At 38.9% G+C, this 21,016-nt stretch overlaps 1 protein-coding gene across 1 annotated transcript in view; it reads right to left on the bottom strand.

The window, feature by feature from the left end:
- SPINK5 (serine peptidase inhibitor Kazal type 5) overlaps positions 1-6,483 on the bottom strand; it is a 191,465-nt gene extending 184,982 nt beyond the window's left edge. Inside the window, exons 1-2 of the mRNA XM_055112771.2 lie at positions 5,853-6,483; positions 3,757-3,874 (exon numbers count right to left, since the gene is read on the bottom strand). The gene's annotated coding sequence lies outside the window, so the exon portion shown is untranslated. The remainder of the gene's footprint in view (positions 1-3,756; positions 3,875-5,852) is intronic.
- Between the last annotated feature and the right edge of the window lie 14,533 nt (positions 6,484-21,016).

The following is a 21,016-nucleotide window of genomic DNA, read 5'->3' as shown; positions in this document are numbered from 1 at the left end:
TTTTTATTTTTATAGCTTTAGAGGTGCAGTGGCTTTTGGTTATATAGCAGCAAATCTTGAGATTTTAGCGCACTCCTCACCTGAGTAGTATATGTTGTACCTAATATGTAGTTGTTTATCCCACAACCCTCTAGAGTAGTTTCTTAAGGTGTTTATTTACTCACTGCAATGAGGAAAACATTTCTGCACATGAACACCAAAAATATATATTTTTTACTTACCCATAAATTATATACATAAGCTACGCTAACATATATAGTATAAAACATACCACAAGTAAAACTTTTAAAATAATTTGAATTTTGGCCAGGCGCAGTGGCTCACACCTGTAATCCCAGCACTTTAGGAGGCCAAGGCGGGCGGATCAGGAGGTCAGGAGTTTGAGACTAGCCTGACCAACATGGCGAAACCCCGTCTCTACTAAAAATACAACAACAACAACAACAAAAATTAGCCGGGCATGGTGGCGCGCACCTGTAATCCCAGCTACTCAGGAGGCTGAGGCAGAATTGCTTGAACCTGGGAGGCGGAGGTTGCAGTGAGCTGAGATCGCGCCACTGCACTCCAGCCTGGGCGACAGAGCAAGACTCTGTCTCAAAAATAAATAAATAAATAAAATAATAATAATAATAATAATTTGAATTTTAAAATATAATAATGAGTGTAATATATTTTATTTTATCCCAGTGAGTCATCATAAGCACCTAGAGCATGGAGTGGCAAACTTTTTCTATAAAGGGCCAGGTAGTAAATACGTTAGGCTTTGCTGGCCATATTCTTTCTCTTGTAAAGATGATTTTGTCTGATGTTAGTATAGCCATTTCAGCTTTCTTGTGGTTGCTATTTGCAAGACCTATAATTTTCTATTCTTTTACTTTCAACCAATTTGTATCCTTGAATCTAAAATAGTATCTCCTATAGGGACCCCTTATACATGGTTGATGGGGATGTAAATTAATATAGTCATTTTAGAAAACAGTATGAAAGTTTCTCAAAAAGAAAAAAAAAATTACCATATGATCCAGCAAGCCCACTTCTAGGTTTATACCTAAAGAGATTGAAATCAGGATCTCATAAAGATTATCTGCACTCTCATATTTTATTGAAGTGCTATTCACAATAGTTAAGACATGGAAGCAACCTAAATGTCCATTGATGGATGAATGGGTAAAAAGAATGTGGTATATGCATAATGGAATATTATTCAGTCTTATAAATAAAGAAAATGCTGCTATTGTGACAACAAGGATAAACATGGAGGACGTTATCCAAGTGAAATAAGCCAGGCTCAGAAAGACAAAGACTGCATGATATCACATATATGTGGACTCTATGAAAGTCAAACTCATAGAAGTAGAGAGTAAAATGGTGGTTACTAGAGCCTGGGAGGGATCAGGGAATTGGAGGGTGGATGGGAAAACTGGATATGTTACTCAAAGGGTACAAAGTTTCAGTTGGTTAGGAGGACTGATTTAAAACTAAAATCTAAAACAAAAAAACAAAAACAAAGTCTCCTAAACACAGCAAATAACTGCATCTTGTTTTTTATTTGAGTTTGACAATTTTTGACTAAACTATTTAATCCGTTCAAATTTAACATTATTATTGATATAATTGGATTTGCATCTACCTTTTAGCTTGTTTATTTCTCTACGTTTCATGTCTTTTTGTTCCTCTATTTCTCCTTTACTGCTTTTTTTTGCATTGAGAGAATATTTTCTAATGTAATATATTAATTCCTTTAATTTATTCTACAATCTTTAATGGTTTTGTTTTGTTAACGGCTGCTCAAGAGTTTACTATACATATTTTAATTATCACAGTCTACTTTAAATTTATACTACCATAGCTATTGTACTTATTGTTGTATGTGTGTGTGTATATATATAACATTATATAACATCATACATGTTACAAATATGTTACATAATATATGCTACAAATCTAACAATATTGTATTTTAATTTTTACTTCATATAATTTTATGTCTATTAAAGAAGCTGAGATATGATGTCTGTTGCAACTACTCAACTCTGCAACTATAGCATGAAAACAGCCATAGGCAACACTTACATGATGAACATTGCTGTGTTCCAATAAAACTTTGTATATAGGCACTGAAATTTGCATTTTATGTCATTTTTACATCATGAGATATTCTGTCATTTTTTTCCAACCACTTAAATAAGTAAAAACTACTTTGGCTCACAAATTATATGAAAACAGTCAGGGGCAGGATTCAATCTGAGTGCATAGTTTTCCAACCACCTGGACATCGGCAATTATACTTTAAACTCTTTTACGTGACACCCTGAGGCTACCCAGACATATCACCCGGCCAGCCATGGTGGTGAAATAAGGTCAGAGATTGGGCTTCAGTGCCCCATCTTCATTTCATGAAGATTAGTTGTACTTATATTTTGTTTTGTTTGTCAGATTGGAAATATTGCTTAACAAAATGGAAGGAAAAAAGAAGGGAGAGGGAAGGAAGGAAGAGAGCAGGAAGGGGAAAAAAGAGTAATCTCAAATGTTCTCTCTAGATCTGACATTTTACTACATTCATGTAAAATAGTACCAAATCTTTAAGAACTCTACTAAATTTCTGTTATTCTGGAAATATGAATATTTGTATATTAGGCAGTATTTTCATTTATCTCTATTAATGTCTTTCTGAACTTTTAAATCTAAGTTTATTTTCACACAGAGAAACAACATTAAGGAAAGGGAACAGATTTTCTACACCTGGACATAAAGAACTAGGAGAACTGAGATCTTTTAGCACCCTCTTGTGTCCATAAGTAGTGATTACAACAGCCTACCCCTCTATTAATAACATCTAAGTTCTCAGATAGTGGGATAATATTCTTGCAACAAAGAACTAGAAGTGATAACAAGGGTTTGCCAATGCTTATTTGTACTTATCTGTTATATATGAACATATCTTCTACAAATAACAGTTCCCTGAAAGGAAAAACACTTCCTTTCTTCCTTTGGTTTAAATGCTACCCACTCTTTAAAAAAAAGTTTACCATCAACTTTAGCTCATCATAAATATCCTTTCTGCATAATTAAAGCACTTGAGATTATAGGTTTCAACATCAGACATGGGTTTGATTCTTAACTCTGCTCTCTATTAGCTGTATAACTCTCCGCAAATCAATCAACCTTCTCTTCTAAGTGTTTGTGCAGCCGTTTATGAATGAATGGAACCCCACCCGTATCAGCATAGTTGTTTCACCTGTGACTGAACTAAAAATCACTTTGACTTAAAAGTTAGAACTGGAGACACAAACAACAAAATAAAGAATAGACAAATTGCACTTCATCAAAATTAATAACTTTTTTGTATCAAAAGACACTATCAAGAAAGTGAAATGACCACCTACCAAATGGGAAACAGTATTTACAAATTATACATAGTGGATTCTTCTTATTTGTGTTATTTGTAATACTCAGGTTCTAAAAGTCACTGCAGACATTGAATTAGCAAATATTGGAACGTTGTTCCTAGAGAAATATACACATATTTATATACACTCTGTGTGTGTGTGTGTATATGTATATCCCAACTATATATATATTTGCATTATATATTTACATTTTATATATAATGTATATATATTTACATCATATATAATGTTTGGATATATATCATAGATTATAATCTTATATCCTAAAAGTAACTCATTTTGGTAGACTCAATTTTCTTTAATTTACAAAAGGGGAAACAAGGTTCAGAAGACATAAGAAACTTACCTGAGGCTGCCTCACTAACAGGTCTGAGTTGAGACTCAAACCCGTGCAACTGACCCCACAGCTGAAACTTTTTGCAGTATACTGCACTGGCAATCTTCTGGTAATCTCTGTATGAAAGCTGAAACAAGAAGATAGAGCAATGCCTTAGTCAACCTCAGCTAAGAATGTGCACCTCTAGCAACTAAATTTTTCACTGCTCTGCATATCTTCAAATGACCACTGATTTGGGGAATACAAATAATTTTAGCAAATAGGCAAATTCACAAATATAAAACCTACAAATAGTGAGAATCAGCTATATTTGATAAGGGTCTATTATCTAAGATATATAAAGAACTGTTACAACTCAATAAAAAATGAGCCAATTAAAACATGGGCAGCTCACAAAAATAAAATACAGTATCTAGGAATACATATAAGCAAGGAGGTGAAAGATCTCTATAAGGTGAACTACAAAACACAGTTGAAATAAATCATAAATGACACAAACAAATGGAAAAATATTTTATGCTAATGGGTTGAAAGAATCAACATTGGCTGGGCATGGTGGCTCACATCTGTAATCCCAGCACTTTGGGAGGCCGAGGCAGGCAGATCACTTGAGGTCAGGAGTTCAAGACCAGCCTGGCCAACATGGCGAAACCCCGTCACTACTAAAAATACAAAAAAAATTAGCTGGGAGTGGTGGTGCATGCCTGTAATCCTAGCTACTCGGGAGGCTGAGGCAGGTGAATCACTTGAACCTGGGAGGAGAAGCTGCAGTGAGCCAAGGTCATGCAACTGTACTCCAGCCTGGGTGACAAAGCAAGACATGTTTCAAAAAAAAAAAAAAAAGAAAAGAAAGAAAGCAAGAATCAATGTTGTTAAAATGACCATACTGGCCAAAGCAATCTATAGATTAAATGCAATTCCTATTAAATTACCAACATCACTTTTCACAAATTAGAAAACAAAATTCTAAAATTCATATGAAGCCAAAAAAGAGCCCAAACAGTCAGAGCAATCAAAACTGGAGGCATCACATTACCTGACTTCAAACTATACTACAATGCTACAGTAGTCAAAATTGTATGGTACTGGTACAAAAATAGACCAGTGGAACAAAATAGATAGCACAGAAATAAAGCCATAAATCTAAAACCATCTGACCTTTGACAAACTTGACAAAAAGAAACAATTGGGAAAGAATATTCTATTTAATAAATGGTGCTAGGATAACTGGCTAACCCTATGCAGATGAACAAAACTGGAACCCTGCCTTTCACCATATACAAAAATTAACTGAAGATGGATTTTAAACTTAAATATAATGCCTCAACCAATAAAAATCCTAGACGAAAACCTAGGAAACACTTTTTTGGACATTGGTCTAAGCAAAGAATTTATGACTAAGCCCTCACAAGCAAATGCAACAAAAACAGAAAGTGACAATGGAGACTTAATTGAAATAACCAGCTTCTGCACAGCAAAGGAAACTACCAACAGAGTAAACAACCTTCAGAATAAGGGAAAACTTTTGCAAACTATGCATCCAACAAAAGTCTAAGATCCAGAATCTATGAGGAACTTAAGCACATATATAAGCACAAAACAACCCCATTGAAAAGTGTACAAAGGACATGAAAAAACACTTCTCAAAAGAAGACACATAAAAAAATTCCAATATTATTAATCGTCAGGGAAATACACACCAAAACCACCATGAAATATCATCTTACCCAGTGAGAATGGCTGTTATTAAAAAGACAAAAAATAGGGAGCCAAGATGGCCGAATAGGAACAGCTCCGGTCTACAGCTCCCAGCGTGAGCGACACAGAAAACGGGTGATTTCTGCATTTCCATGTTAGATACCGGGTTCATCTCACTAGGGAGTGCCAGACAGTGGGCGCAGGCCAGTGGGTGTGCGCACCGTGCGCGAGCCGAAGCAGGGCGAGGCATTGCCTCGCTTGGGAAGCGCAAGGGGTCAGGGAGTTCCCTTTCTGAGTCAAAGAAAGGGATGATAGACGGCACCTGGAAAATCGGGTCACTCCTACACGAATACTGCTCTTTTCCGACGGGCTTAAAAAACGGCGCACTACGAGATTATATCCCACACCTGGTTCGGAGGGTCCTACGCCCACGGAGTCTTGCTGATTGCTAGCACAGCAGTCTGAGATCAAACTGCAAGGCGGCAGCGAGGCTGGGGGAGGGGCGCCTGCCATTGCCCAGGCTTGCTTAGGTAAACAAAGCAGCCGGGAAGCTCGAACTGGGTGGAGCCCACCACAGCTCAAGGAGGCCTGCCTGCCTCTGTAGGCTCCACCTCTGGGGGCAGGGCACAGACAAACAAAAAGACAGCAGTAACCTCTGCAGACTTAAATGTCCCTGTCTGACAGCTTTGAAGAGAGCAGTGGTTCTCCCAGTACGCAGCTGGAGATCTGAGAAGGGGCAGACTGCCTCCTCAAGTGGGTCCCTGACCCCTGACCCCCGAGCAGCCTAACTGGGAGGCACCCCCCAACAGGGGCACACTGACACCTCACACGGCAGGGTATTCCAACAGACCTGCAGCTGAGGGTCCTGTCTGTTAGAAGGAAAACTAACAAACAGAAAGGACATCCACACCAAAAACCCATCTGTACATCACCATCATCAAAGACCAAAAGTAGATAAAACCACAAAGATGGGGAAAAAACAGAACAGAAAAACTGGAAACTCTAAAAAGCAGAGCATCTCTCCTCCTCCAAAGGAACGCAGTTCCTCACCAGCAACGGAACAAAGCTGGACAGAGAATGACTGACGAGCTGAGAGAAGAAGGTTTCAGACGATCAAATTACTCTGAGCTACGGGAGGACATTCAAACCAAAGGCAAAGAAGTTGAAAACTTTGAAAAAAATTTAGAAGAATGTATAACTAGAATAACCAATACAGAGAAGTGCTTAAAGGAGCTGATGGAGCTGAAAACCAAGGCTCGAGAACTACGTGAAGAATGCAGAAACCTCAGGAGCTGATGCGATCAACTGGAAGAAAGGGTATCAGCGATGGAAGATGAAATTAATGAAATGAAGCGAGAAGGGAAGTTTAGAGAAAAAAGAATAAAAAGAAACGAGCAAAGCTTCCAAGAATTATGGGACTATGTGAAAAGACCAAATCTACATCTGATTGGTGTACCTGAAAGTGATGGGGAGAATGGAACCAAGTTGGAAAACACTCTGCAGGATATTATCCAGGAGAACTTCCCCAGTCTAGCAAGGCAGGCCAACATTCAGATTCAGGAAATACAGAGAACGCCACAAAGATACTCCTTGAGAAGAGCAACTCCAAGACACATAATTGTCAGATTCACCAAAGTTGAAATGAAGGAAAAAATGTTAAGGGCAGCCAGAGAGAAAGGTCAGGTTACCCTCAAAGGGAAGCCCATCAGACTAACAGCGGATCTCTCAGAAGAAACCCTACAAGCCAGAAGAGAGTGGGGGCCAATATTCAACATTCTTAAAGAAAAGAATTTTCAACCCAGAATTTCATATCCAGCCAAACTAAGCTTCATAAGTGAAGGAGAAATAAAACACTTTACAGACAAGCAAATTCTGAGAGATTTTGTCACCACCAGGCCTGCCTTACAAGAGCTCCTGAAGGAAGTGCTAAACATGGAAAGGAACAACCAGTACCAGCCGCTGAAAAATCATGCCAAAATGTAAAGACCATTGAGACTAGGAAGAAACTGCATCAACTAATGAGCAAAATAACCAGCTAACATCATCATGACAGGATCAAATTCACACATAACAATATTAACTTTAAATGTAAATGGACTAAATGCTCCAATTAAAAGACACAGACTGGCAAATTGGATAAAGAGTCAAGACCCATTAGTGTGCTGTATTCAGGAAACCCATCTCTCATGCAGAGACACATAGGCTCAAAATAAAAGGATGGAGGAAGATCTACCAAGCAAATGGAAAACAAAAAAAGGCAGGGGTTGCAATCCTAGTCTCTGATAAAACAGACTTTAAACCAACAAAGATCAAAAGAGACAAAGAAGGCCATTACATAATGCTAAAGGGATCAATTCAACAAGAAGAGCTAACTATCCTAAATATATGTGCACCCAACACAGGAGCACCCAGATTCATAAAGCAAGTCCTGAGTGACCTACAAAGAGACTTAGACTCCCACACATTAATAGTGGCAGACTTTAACACCCCACTGTCAACATTAGACAGATCAACGAGACAGAAAGTCAACAAGGATACCCAGGAATTGAACTCAGCTCTGCACCAAGCAGACCTAATAGACATCTACAGAACTCTCCACCCCAAATCAACAGAATATACATTTTTTTCAGCACCACACCACACCTATTCCAAAATTGACCACATAGTTGGAAGTAAAGCTCTCCTCAGGAAATGTAAAAGAACAGAAATTATAACAAACTATCTCTCAGACCACAGTGCAATCAAACTAGAACTCAGGATTAAGAATCTCACTCAAAACCGCTCAACAACATGGAAACTGAAATACCTGCTCCTGAGTGACTACTGGGTACTTAACGAAATGAAGGCAGAAATAAAGATGTTCTTTGAAACCAACGAGAACAAAGACACAACATACCAGAATCTCTGGGACACATTCAAAGCAGTGTGTAGAGGGAAATTTATAGCACTAAATGCCCACAAGAGAAAGCAGGAAAGATCCAAAATTGACACCCTAACATCACAATTAAAAGAACTAGAAAAGCAAGAGCAAACACATTCAAAAGCTAGCAGAAGGCAAGAAATAACTAAAATCAGAGCAGAACTGAAGGAAATAGAGACACAAAAAAACCCTTCAAAAAATTAATGAATCCAGGAGCTGGTTTTTTGAAAGGATCAACAAAATAGACAGACCGCTAGCAAGACTAATAAAGAAAAAAAGAGAGAAGAATCAAATAGTTGCAATAAAAAATGATAAAGGGGATATCACCACCGATCCCACAGAAATACAAACTACCATCAGAGAATACTACAAACACCTCTATGCAAATAAACTAGAAAATCTAGAAGAAATGGATAAATTCCTTGACACATAAACTCTCCCAAGACTAAACCAGGAAGAAGTTGAATCTCTGAATAGACCAATAACAGGATCTGAAATTGTGGCAATAATCAATAGCTTACCAACCAAAAAGAGTCCAGGACCAGATGGATTCACAGCCGAATTCTACCAGAGGTACAAGGAGGAACTGGTACCATTCCTTCTGAAACTATTCTAATCAATAGAAAAAGAGGGAATCCTCCCTAACTCATTTTATGAGGCCAGCATCATTCTGATACCAAAGCCGGGCAGAGACACAACCAAAAAAGAGAATTTTAGACCAATATCCTTGATGAACATTGATGCAAAAATCCTCAATAAAATACTGACAAACCGAATCCAGCAGCACATCAAAAAGCTTATCCACCATGATCAAGTGGGCTTCATCCCTGGGATGCAAGGCTGGTTCAACATACGCAAATCAATAAATGTAATCCAGCATATAAACAGAGCCAAAGACAAAAACCACATGATTATCTCAATAGATGCAGAAAAGGCCTTTGACAAAATTCAACAACGCTTCATGCTAAAAACTCTCAATAAATTAGGTACTGATGGGATGTATTTCAAAATAATAGGAGCTATCTATGACAAACCCACAGCCAATATCATACTGAATGGGCAAAAACTGGAAGCATTCCCTTTGAATACTGGCACAAGACAGGGATGCCCTCTCTCACCACTCCTATTCAACATAGTGTTGGAAGTTCTGGCCAGGGCAATTAGGCAGGAGAAGGAAATAAAGGGTATTCAATTAGGAAAAGAGGAAGTCAAATTGTCCCTGTTTGCAGACGACATGATTGTATATCTAGAAAACCCCATTGTCTCAGCCCAAAATCTCCTTAAGCTGATAAGCAACTTCAGCAAAGTCTCAGGATACAAAATCAATGTACAAAAATCACAAGCATTTTTATACACCAACAACACACAAACAGAGAGCCAAATCATGAGTGAACTCCCATTCACAATTGCTTCAAAGAGAATAAAATACCTAGGAATCCAACTTACAAGGGATGTGGAGGACCTCTTCAAGGAGAACTACAAACCACTGCTCCAGGAAATAAAAGAGGATACAAACAAATGGAAGAACATTCCATGCTCATGGGTAGGAAGAATCAATATCGTGAAAATGGCCATACTGCCCAAGGTAATTTACAGATTCAATGCCATCCCCACCAAGCTACCAATGCGTTTCTTCACAGAAATGGAAAAAAACTACTTTAAAGTTCATCTGGAACCAAAAAAGAGCCCGCATCGCCAAGTCAATCCTAAGCCAAAAGAACAAAGCTGGAGGCATCACACTACCTGACTTCAAACTATACTACAAGGCTACAGTAACCAAAACAGCATGGTACTGGTACCAAAACAGAGATATAGATCAATGGAACAGAACAGAGCCCTCAGAAATAACGCCACATATCTACAACTATCTGATCTTTGACAAACCTGAGAAAAACAAGCAATGGGGAAAGGATTCGCTATTTAATAAATGGTGCTGGGAAAACTGGCTAGCCATATGTAGAAAGCTGAAACTGGATCCCTTCCTTACACCTTATACAAAAATCAATTCAAGATGGATTAAAGATTTAAACATTAGACCTAAAACCATAAAAACCCTAGAAGAAAACCTAGGCATTACCATTCAGGGCATAGGCATGGGCAAGGACTTCATGTCTAAAACACCAAAAGCAATGGCAAAAAAAAGACAAAATTGACAAATGGGATCTAATTAAACTAAAGAGCTTCTGCACAGCAAAAGAAACTACCATCAGAGTGAACAGGCAACCTACAAAATGGGAGAAAATTTTCGCAACCTACTCATTGACAAAGGGCTAATATCCAGAATCTACAATGAACTCAGACAAATTTACAAGAAAAAAACAAACAACCCCATCAAAAAGTGGGCAAAGGACATGAACAGACACTTCTCAAAAGAAGACATTTATGCAGCCAAAAAACATATGAAAAAATGCTCATCATCACTGGCCATCAGAGAAATGCAAATCAAAACCACAATGAGATACCATCTCACACCAGTTAGAATGGCAATCATTAAAAAGTCAGGAAACAACAGGTGCTGGAGAGGATGTGGAGAAATAGGAACACTTTTACACTGTTGGTGGGACTGTAAACTAGTTCAACCATTGTGGAAGTCAGTGTGGGGATTCCTCAGGGATCTAGAACTAGAAATACCATTTGACCCAGCCATCCCATTACTGGGTATATACCCGAAGGACTATAAATCATGCTGCTATAAAGACACATGCACACGTATGTTTATTGCAGCATTATTCACAACAGCAAAGACTTGGAACCAACCCAAATGTCCAACAATGAGAGACTGGATTAAGAAAATGTGGCATATATACACCATGGAATACTATGCAGCCATAAAAAAATGATGAGTTCATGTCCTTTGTAGGGACATGGATGAAATTGGAAATCATCATTCTCAGTAAACTACTGCAAGAACAAAAAACCAAACACCGCATATTCTCACTCATAGGTGGGAATTGAACAATGAGATCACATGGACACAGGAAGGGGAACATCACACTCTGGGGACTGTTGTGGGGTGGGGGAGAGGGGAGGGATAGCATTGGGAGATATACCTAATGCTAGATGATGAGTTAGTGGGTGCAGCGCGCCAGCATGGCTCATGTATACATATGTAACTAACCTGCACAATGTGCACATGTACCCTAAAACTTTAAGTATAATAATAAAAGAAAAGTAAAATAAAATAAAAATAAAAAGACAAAAAATAATAGTTGCTGGTGAGGTTGTAAAGAAAAAGGAACTTTCATACACTGCTTGTGTGGAAGTAACAAAACAAGCAAGGGTGATATAGAAGCATGCATGGTGTGTGGCTAGAGTTGGCTAGCTTTTTTTTTTTTTTAAGTTTCATTCCATCTCTAACATTTAATGCTAAAGTGTTAGCAGAAAAGAAAAAATTTCTGTAAGTTGAGTTATATGTTTGAGAAAGAAACACATCAAGAAATAGATGGAGAGGTGGAGCAATATGGCAGAATAGAAGGCTCCACCAATTTTCCCCCTGCAAAGAAACCAATGTAAAAACTATCTATGCTCAAAACAAAAAACAAACAAAAAAAAACCTTCGTAAGAACCAAAAGTCAAGTAAGCTCTCACAATACCTGATTTTAACTTCATATCACTGAAAGAGGCACTGAAGAGGGAGGAAATACAGTCTAGAATCACTGATGCCACTTCTCCCCCACCTCCCTGGCAGGGGCAGTGTGGTACAGAGAGTATTTCTGTTCCCCGGGGAGATGGAGAGCCAGCAATTATGAGGCGTTAAACTCAGCACTGCCCTTGTTATAGCAGAAAGTAAAACTAGACCAAACTTAGCTGATGCTGGCCCATAGAGGATGCATTTAAATCAGCGCTGGCCAGAGGGAAATCACAGATCCCAGAGGTCCAAACTTCAGTTCCCACAGCCTCACCACTGTGGGCTAAAGTGCTCTGGGGCACCAAATAAATTTGAAAAAGAATCTAGGCCACAAGGACTGCAACACCTAGGTGAGTCCTAGGGCTGAACTGGGCCCGCAGTGAACTGGGGGTTAGAGGGCACAAAACCTACTGATCAGCCAGGACAACTTAAGCAGTGCTAACCCTCCCGTAACCCCAAGCTGTATAGCTTGCAGCTCCAAAAGAGATCCCTTCCTTCCTCTTGAGGAGAGCAGAGACAGGAGTGGGGAGAATTTTGTCTTGCATCTTGGATACCAGCCTAGCTACAGCAGGATAGAGTATGGTCAGAGCTGTGAGGCCCCCCTTCCAGGCCCTAGCTCCCAGACATTTCTAGACACACCTTGGGTTAGAAGGAAACCTGCTACCTTGAAGAGAAGGACCCAATCCTGACAGGATTCATCACCTGCTAACTGAAGAGCCCTTGAGCTCTGAATAAGCGTCAGCAGTACCCAGGTACTACACTGAGGCCCTTGGGTGAGTCTCTGAGACTTGCTAGCCTCAGGTAAGACTCAACACATTCCCAACTGTAGTGGCTATGGGGTGAGACTCCTTCTGCTTGATAAAAACAAGGGGAAAAGTTAAGGAGACTTTGCCTTGCACCTTAGGTACTAGCTTGGCCACGGTGGGTAGAGCACCAAGTGCGCTTTTGGAGTCCCTGGTTCCAGGACGTGGCTCTTAGACAGCCCTTCCGGGCCTGCTTTGTACCAGAGGGGAGGCTGCATCCCTTGCAGGGTGAGTCCCAGGCCAGACAGCATTCACTACAAGCTGACTCAAGAGCTCTCAGGCCTTAAGGGAACATCAGTAGTAGTCTGGCAGTATTCCCCATGAGCCTGAAATGGCGGTGGCCATGGGGAGAGGCTCCTTTGCCTTTGGAAAGGGGAGAGAAGAGTGAGAAGAACTGTGTCTAATGGTTTTAGTGCCAGCTCAGCCACAGTACAATAAAATACCAGGTGGAGTTCTATGATTTTGAGTCTAGTCCCTGGCTCCTGGACAGCACCTTGGCACCCACCTGGGGCCTGGGGGAATTTGCCACCCTGAAGAGAATAATATAAGCCTGGTTGGCTTTGCCACCTGCTGATTGTAGAGCCCCAGGGCTTTGAGTGAACATAGGTGGTAGTCAGAGAGTGGTTACAGCAGGCCTTGGGTAATACCCAGTGCGGTACTGGCTTTAGGACTGATCCAATGCAGTCGTAGGGGTGATGGCCACAGAGGTTCTTATGTCACTCCAACCCAAATCCAAGTTGCTCAAAACAGAGACAGACTCCATCTGTTTGAGAGAAAATAAGGGTTTTAAAAGAACAAAATTCTCTGTCTGGCAATCCAGGGAATTCTTCCAGATGTTGTCCGAGACCATCAAGGAGGTTATCTCTATGAGTCTACAAGAATTACAATGCTACTGGGCTTGGGGTCACCACTAAAGCAGATTCAGTTTCGATCACAACACCCAAGTCCTTTCAAATATCTGAAAGCCTTCCCAAGAAGGATAAGTACAAGTAAAACTGGACAGCAAAAACTACAATAAATACCTAACTCTTCAATGACCAGACATAGACGAACATCTACAGGCATCAAGATGATCCAGGAAAACATGACCTTACCAGATGAACTAAGTAAGACACCAGGGACCAGTCCTGAAGGAACAGAGATATGTAACCTTTCAGACAGAGAATTCAAAATTGCTGTTTTCAGGAAACGCAAAGAAATTCAATATAACACAGAGAAGAAATTCAGAATATCAGATAAATTTAGCAAAGAGATTGAAATACCTAAAAAGAATCAAACAGAAGTTCTGGGGTTGAAAAATGCAATTGGCATACTGAGGAATGCATCCGAGTCTTAATAGCAGAATTGATCAAGCAGAATAATTAGTGAGTTTGAAGACAGGCTATTTAAAATATATATGGGAGAAAAATGAAAACAGAATTTAAAAAATGAAGCATGCCGACAGGATCTAGAAAAAATAGCTGCAAAATGGCAAATCTAAGGTTTATTGGTATTAAAGAGGAGGCAGAGAAAGAGTTAGAGGTAGAGAGTTTATTCATAGGGATAATAACAGAGAATGCCCCAAAGCTAAAGAAAGATATCAATATCCAAGTACAAGAAGATTTAACTGAAGAAGACTACTTCAAGGCATTTAATAGTCAAACTCCCAAAGGTAAAGAAAGCATCCTAAAAGCAGCAAGAGAAAAGAAACAAATAACATACAATGGAACGCTAATATACTTGGAAGCAGATTTTTCAGTGGAAACCTTGCAGGACAGGAGAGAGTGGCATGATTAATTAAAGGTGCTGAAAGAAAAAAAAAGTTTACCCTAGAATAGTATATCCAGTGAAATTATCCTTCAAACACGGAGAAATAAAGGCTTTCCCAAACAAACAAAAGCTGAGGGATATCATCAACACCAGACCTGTCCTACAAGAAATGCTAAAGGGAGTACTTCAATCAGAAAGAAAAGGATGTTAATGAGCAATAAGAAATCATCTGCAGGTACAAAACTCACTAGTAATAGTAAGTACACAGAAAAACGCAGAATATCATAACACTATAACTGGGGTGAGTAAACTACTCTTATCTTCAGTAGAATGACTACACAATGAACTAATCAAAAATAATAACTACAACAACTTTTCAAGACATAGACTGTACAGTACAATGTAAATAGAGACAACAAAAAGTTAAAAAGCAGGGGATAAAGTTAAGGTGTAGAGTATTTATTAGGTTATTTGGCTTGTTTTTTTGTTTATGCAAATCATGTTAGGTTGTTATCAGCTTAAAATAATGGGTTATAAGATAGTATGTTCCGGCCTCATGGTAACCTCAAACCAAAATACATACAATGGATACACGAAAGATAAAAAGCAAGAAACTAAATCATGTCTTCAGAGAAAATCATCTTCACTAAAAGGAAGACAGAAAAGAAAGAAATAAGGAAGAGAAGATCACAAAACAACTGGAAAAGAAATAACAAAACGGCAGGAGTAAATCCTTATTTATGAACAATAATATGGAATGTAAATCAACTAAATCTCCAATCAAAACACAGACTGGCTGAATGAATTTAAAAAAAACCATAATCTGTTGCCTCCAAGAAACACACTTAACCTATAAAGACACACACAGACTGAAAATAAAGGGATGAAAAAAAAAGATATTCCATGCCAGTGGAAACCAAAAAAGAGCAAGAATAGCTATACTTCTACCCGATAAAATAAACTTCAATGTTCATGTAAGTGTAAATTAATACAGCCACTATGGAAAATGTTATGGAGATTTCTCAAGAAACCAAACATAGAACTACTATATAATCTGCCAATCCCACTATTGGATACTTATACCAAGGAAAAGAAATCAGTATATCAAAGCGATACGTGCACCCATATGTCTATTGCAGCACTAGTACAATAGCAAAGATATGAAATCAACCTCAATGTCTATCAATGGACAAACTGATTTAAAAAATGTGGAATATATACATAATAGAATACTATTCAGCCATTTAAAAACTATGAAATCCTGTCATTTGCAGCAAAATGGATGGAACTGGAGATCACTATGTTCAATGAAATAAGCCAGTCACAAAAAGACAAATATCACATGTTCTCACTAATATGTGAAAACTAAAAAAGTTGATCTTATGGAGGTATAGCATAGAATTATAGATACTAGAGGCAGAGAAGGCATGTGAGGGCAGGGAGATGGAGAACATTTCAGTAATGGATATAAACATACGGTTAGATTGAAGATATAAGTTCTAATGTTGTTTGCCCATTTTTTTTTTTTTTTTTTTTGGAGACGGAGTCATGCTCTGTTGCCCAGGCTGGAGTGCAATGGCACGATCTCGGCTTACTGCAACCTCCGCCTCCCAGGTTCAAGCGATTCTCCTGCCTCAGCCTCCCAAGTAGCTGGGATTACAGGTGCCTGCCACCATGCCTGGCTAATTTTTGTATTTTTACTAGAGATAGGGTTTCACCATGTTGGCCAGGCTGGTCTCGAACTCCTGACCTCAGGTGATCTGCCTGCCTCAGCCTCCCAAAGTGTTGGGATTACAGGCATGAGCCACCACTTTTTCATAGGGTGACTATAGTTAGCAAAAAATGTATTGTATATTTTAAAGTAGCTAGAAGAGAGTACTTGAAATGTTCCCAACACACACACACACACACACACACACACACACACACTCTCTCTCTCTCTCTCACACACACACACACACTCTCTCTCTCTCTCTCTCTCACACACACACACACACACAGTTTTCTCCCTATAAAATATGATTTCCAGGCCCAATCCTCTCACAAGCATCCTAGAGCAGTAAAGATTTCACATAGTGACATCAGACTTGAGTTTGATTCCAGCTTTACTATTCACTCACCATGAGACTGGACAAATTAGTTAACCTCAGAGTCTCAGTTTCCTCATCTGTGCATTGAATATAGAAACAGTATTCAATAAAAAGGGCTGTGGGGAGCATTAAAGAAAATACTTCATGTAAAGAACATAGCACAGCATCTACTAATCTTCCACAAGGTAGACATTCAGTAAATACTAACCATTTTTATATTTTCAATATTATTACTACTTGTTATTATGATTGCTCTTATTTAGCAACCTAGTTTTATTTGTCAATGCTCCTCAAATTCTAATATACATCATAGTAGTAGCTCCATGTGTTCAATAAAGTCAGGCACCATGAGGTTGGTAGATTACCCCCATTTACAGATGAAAAAAATTGAGACAGATTAAGTAGCCAGCTCAAAGTATATGACAAAGAAGGAATCCTAATCCAAGAATTCTGACCCATGCAGGATTGCAACATCTGAATTATGCCTTTTTGGTCGTTATTTTCACAAGATGGCGATCAACAATAGAGAATGGCTTGTCCTCCTACACCCTCTTAATAAGTCAAAATGATGTCCCATGGTGGTTAGTCAGTACTTACCCTTATTAAAAAGGCATTTTCTTGCAGGAGGAGAGCTTTCAGTATTTAAGGAAACTAAATATTTGGAGATAAAAGATATATACTTAAATAAGGACACCAGTATTAAAGAGGTTTGTTCAGTAGAAATTTAGAGCACAAGATAGGCACTTGAAGAAAATGTGAAGGAAAAACCCTTGTGAAAAATAATAAAAAAATAAGCAGCTTCCGACAACTACTCCACAACTGGAGTCGTAATACACACTTCACATCCCCATATCCACAATTCAGTCATTCCTTTGGACAGATGAAAACAAAATTGCAGCTGGGCGCAGGGCTCATGCCTGTAATCCTAGCACCTTGGGAGGCTGAGGTGGGCAGATCACCTGAGGTCAAGAGTTCGAGACCAGCCTGGCCAATATGGCGAAACCCCGTCTCTACTAAAAATACAAAAATTAGCTGGGTGTGGTGGCAGGCACCTGTAATCCCAGCTACTCAAGAGCCTGAGGCAGGATAATCACTTGAATCCTGGAGGCAGAGGTTGCAGTGTGCCCAGATCACACCATTGCACTCCAGCCTGGGCAACAGGAGCATAACTCTGTCAAAAAAAAAAGAAAGGGAGAAAGGAAACAAAATTGCAATGAATTTAAACTATGCACATATAAACCTGTAAGTATTTGTCTTCTACCCTTCCCCAATGTATTAATGAGAATTCTGCATTTTCAGCACTTCCTACTAGGCCTCAATTCTTTCCCACCTTCAGAAGATGAATTTCAGCCACTCCAGTTCGTCTCTGGCCAATTTTTGACATAGAATTGGCAAATGAGCAGAGAGACAAATTGAAAAGTAAAGAGAGGGAATTTTTATCAGAAAGACACATATTTAGTCAATTAAAAGCTGAGATACGGAAGCTGAAAGATAAGAAATGAGAAGAAAAATGAAGAGTCACTAAGATTCGTTTTCTTTGGTTGTTTTGTTTTTGTTAATCAAGTTGAGTTTTTATGTGATAGAGAAGGTTTAAAGAAAAGGTTTGGAGTGGCTTCAGAGTGTAAGAGATGTGAGGATTGGAGGAATCAGGAAAAGGGGGATGGTCAGAAGATTTCAGTTATAAATTATATCCCTGTTAATCTTTGCCGAGAGATTCAAGTAAAGATTTGAATCACCTTTAATTACTTTAAATATCAGGTTTGGTTTCTTTGAAGTTGAATGCACAAGAACTCCAGGCAGCTGGAGCTCCCAGGTTTTTCTCGTTACAGCAACACTGTTGGAGGCATCCACATATGCACACACCTTGCTGGCATGAAGGGTACCTAAAACAATACTGCTTTTGCTCCTTCCTGCTCCAAAGCAGAAGCTAGAAAATAAATTATTTTCAATATGCTAATAAACTAATATTAAGCATATGTTCCCTTGCCACTTTAAAGGATGTAATATAAATATAAATCCCTTATACATACGCTGCTCTCTATAATTTTCAAACATCTCTTTAATCTCATTTGAACTTCACAACATTCCTGGAAAGCAAACATGGGTCATTATCACCATTTTATAAGATGCGGGAAGAGAAGTTCATAGAAGTTGCATGGGTTGCACAAAGTCACCCAGTCACTAAGTGGCAGAGCTGGATTTTAACTTTGGTCTCTCACTGCAAGTTCACTAGGCTCCACACCGCTCAAACCTACTTCAAATACTCCTTCATGGAGAGTTCTATGTATGTATAGGCAAAACCAATGGGCCTAAAGCTTGAAGATCTTGGTTCCAGTCCTGCCCTTTCTATAATGTTGGGTAAGTCGTTTTTCTGCTCTGTGCCTGTTTATCAACTTCTTCAGCTGTGCGTGTTTTAGAAGTAAAATATTCTACTTCATAATGATAATAGCTATTATTACTAAGGCTTATTTAAGATAGGCACCTCTGTTAGGTATACAGATTTATCATCCATTTAATCTTCATAACCTAGCAAATTTTCAGAGAAGTTAAAATAATTTTCCCAAGCTGTCAAATAGCAGAACCAGGATTTGCATACAGGTCAGAAAGATTCTATTTTCATAGTACTAAATTGCCTAAAAATCTCTGTTGAATTATGAAAATACGTGAGTGGCTATGAGGCTTTCTTCTCTCAGGCATGATGCTGACTTGGCATACTTAGTGTACATACTAATTTGTTAAATGAAAGTTATAATAATAATGACAATAATATAAAAATAAAGGCAGTAGCAAATTGTATTAAGTGCTGTCTATAAATCAATTGCTAAGCACATAAAATTATATAAAGTATATGCACTATCATATTTAATCCTTGAAGCAGCTTTATGTGGTAGGTGCTTTTATTATCCACATTTTAAAAAATAGCAAACCAAGAACTAAAAGGAATAAATTTCTCTACCCTATTCAGTAAGTTGTAGAGCTTGAGTTTACATCTGGGTTTGTCTTCCACAGAATCTATGTTCTTAACAACTGCCTTGTACTTTCTGAATAAGTGGGGCTTTTCTGTGGCCCCTGTACCTGAGCCCTTGTCTTGAATTTATGTGGGTAGAAGAGCCTCTCCTCTGAATGTGAGCAGAGGCCCCTCCTCTCTAGCCTCAGTGCCCATTTCTCCATGCCTAACCCCTCTCCTCTGTTGTATCTCCTGCCCTAAATTGTTGATGCACCACCTCTTCCTTCCTTTCCCACTGCACTAAACTAGAATGTATTTATTTATACAGTTTCTATTCCATTTATAGTACGAAGAAAAATAAGCTTGAGACAGTAGAACTTGATAAGACATATTTCTCTTCACGATAAAGGCTTGAGAACTTTACGTGAGAGAACAATCACAAAATACCAGTTGTGACAAGCTTCAGGCATCATTCTGGATTGTGTCCATATTTCTGAAATCAACACTCTAAGCAAGTGGTACAGGTTTGGGTACTTAATCTACGTAAGTAGTAGGCCCTTGTTGAACTAAATACAGGACATCCCAGTCCTTAAACTGGGAGAGAAAGGCCAGCTTTCACTGGAGAAAACCCAGTTTCCAACTGAAACAAGAAGACAAACACTAGAGTTTGCCTCTAAAATTCATGAACGCCAACTCACAACTCTCCACTCAAACACAAGCAAGTAAGCCTTTCCAAAATTAGATTTTTATACAGCTCAGACACACCTTTAGCCTCCCAGACCATGGCAGAGCCACCAGACTGACCCCACACCCTCTTCCAGACTCAGAAATTGGGGGGCCAGAGACTTGCTCAATGTCAAACAACTCTTAAAGACTATGCTCCAAATCCCTTCTTGCCCTTTAATTAACCCTTGGTGCTTTCTTTTGGGAAATCTGACAACCATGGGGTCATCTTGACCAATGGCTATGGAGAACTGCCCTGGACAAAATTCTCCTTCCCTCCTGACTAAAATAGATCCTCAAACTATCATATCCATAAATGGCCTTAGGGAAACGGTCTAACATCTTCCCAAATTACTGCAACAGAAAGAAAGGAAAAGGAAGGAAAGAAGGGAGGAAAGGCGAGAAGAAAGGAGGGAAGAGAGAGAGAGAGAAAGAAGAAGGAAAGGAGGAAAGAAAGTCCGTCAATAATGAGTGTCAGAAATGCAAAATTACTTCAAGTTAAAGAGATGTTTTACTTGTGATTTCCTTATAAGGAAATAAGTTCCCAAACTTATTTGGCCATGTGTCTTTCTTATCTCCTCCATGGAGAAGCTCATAAGTTTAGTGTTCTATGAAACACAGTTTGGAATATGCTCATGTAGTCCAATATTCTTAAGATCCCATTTTCAGACAAGGTTCAGAAAGCTGAAATGACTTGTTTAAGGCCCTTCA

This window comes from Pan paniscus, chromosome 4 (genome assembly GCF_029289425.2).
Source record: "Pan paniscus chromosome 4, NHGRI_mPanPan1-v2.0_pri, whole genome shotgun sequence".
NCBI classification, from domain to species: domain Eukaryota; kingdom Metazoa; phylum Chordata; class Mammalia; order Primates; family Hominidae; genus Pan; species Pan paniscus.
This window is presented reverse-complemented; position numbering and strand designations above follow the sequence as displayed.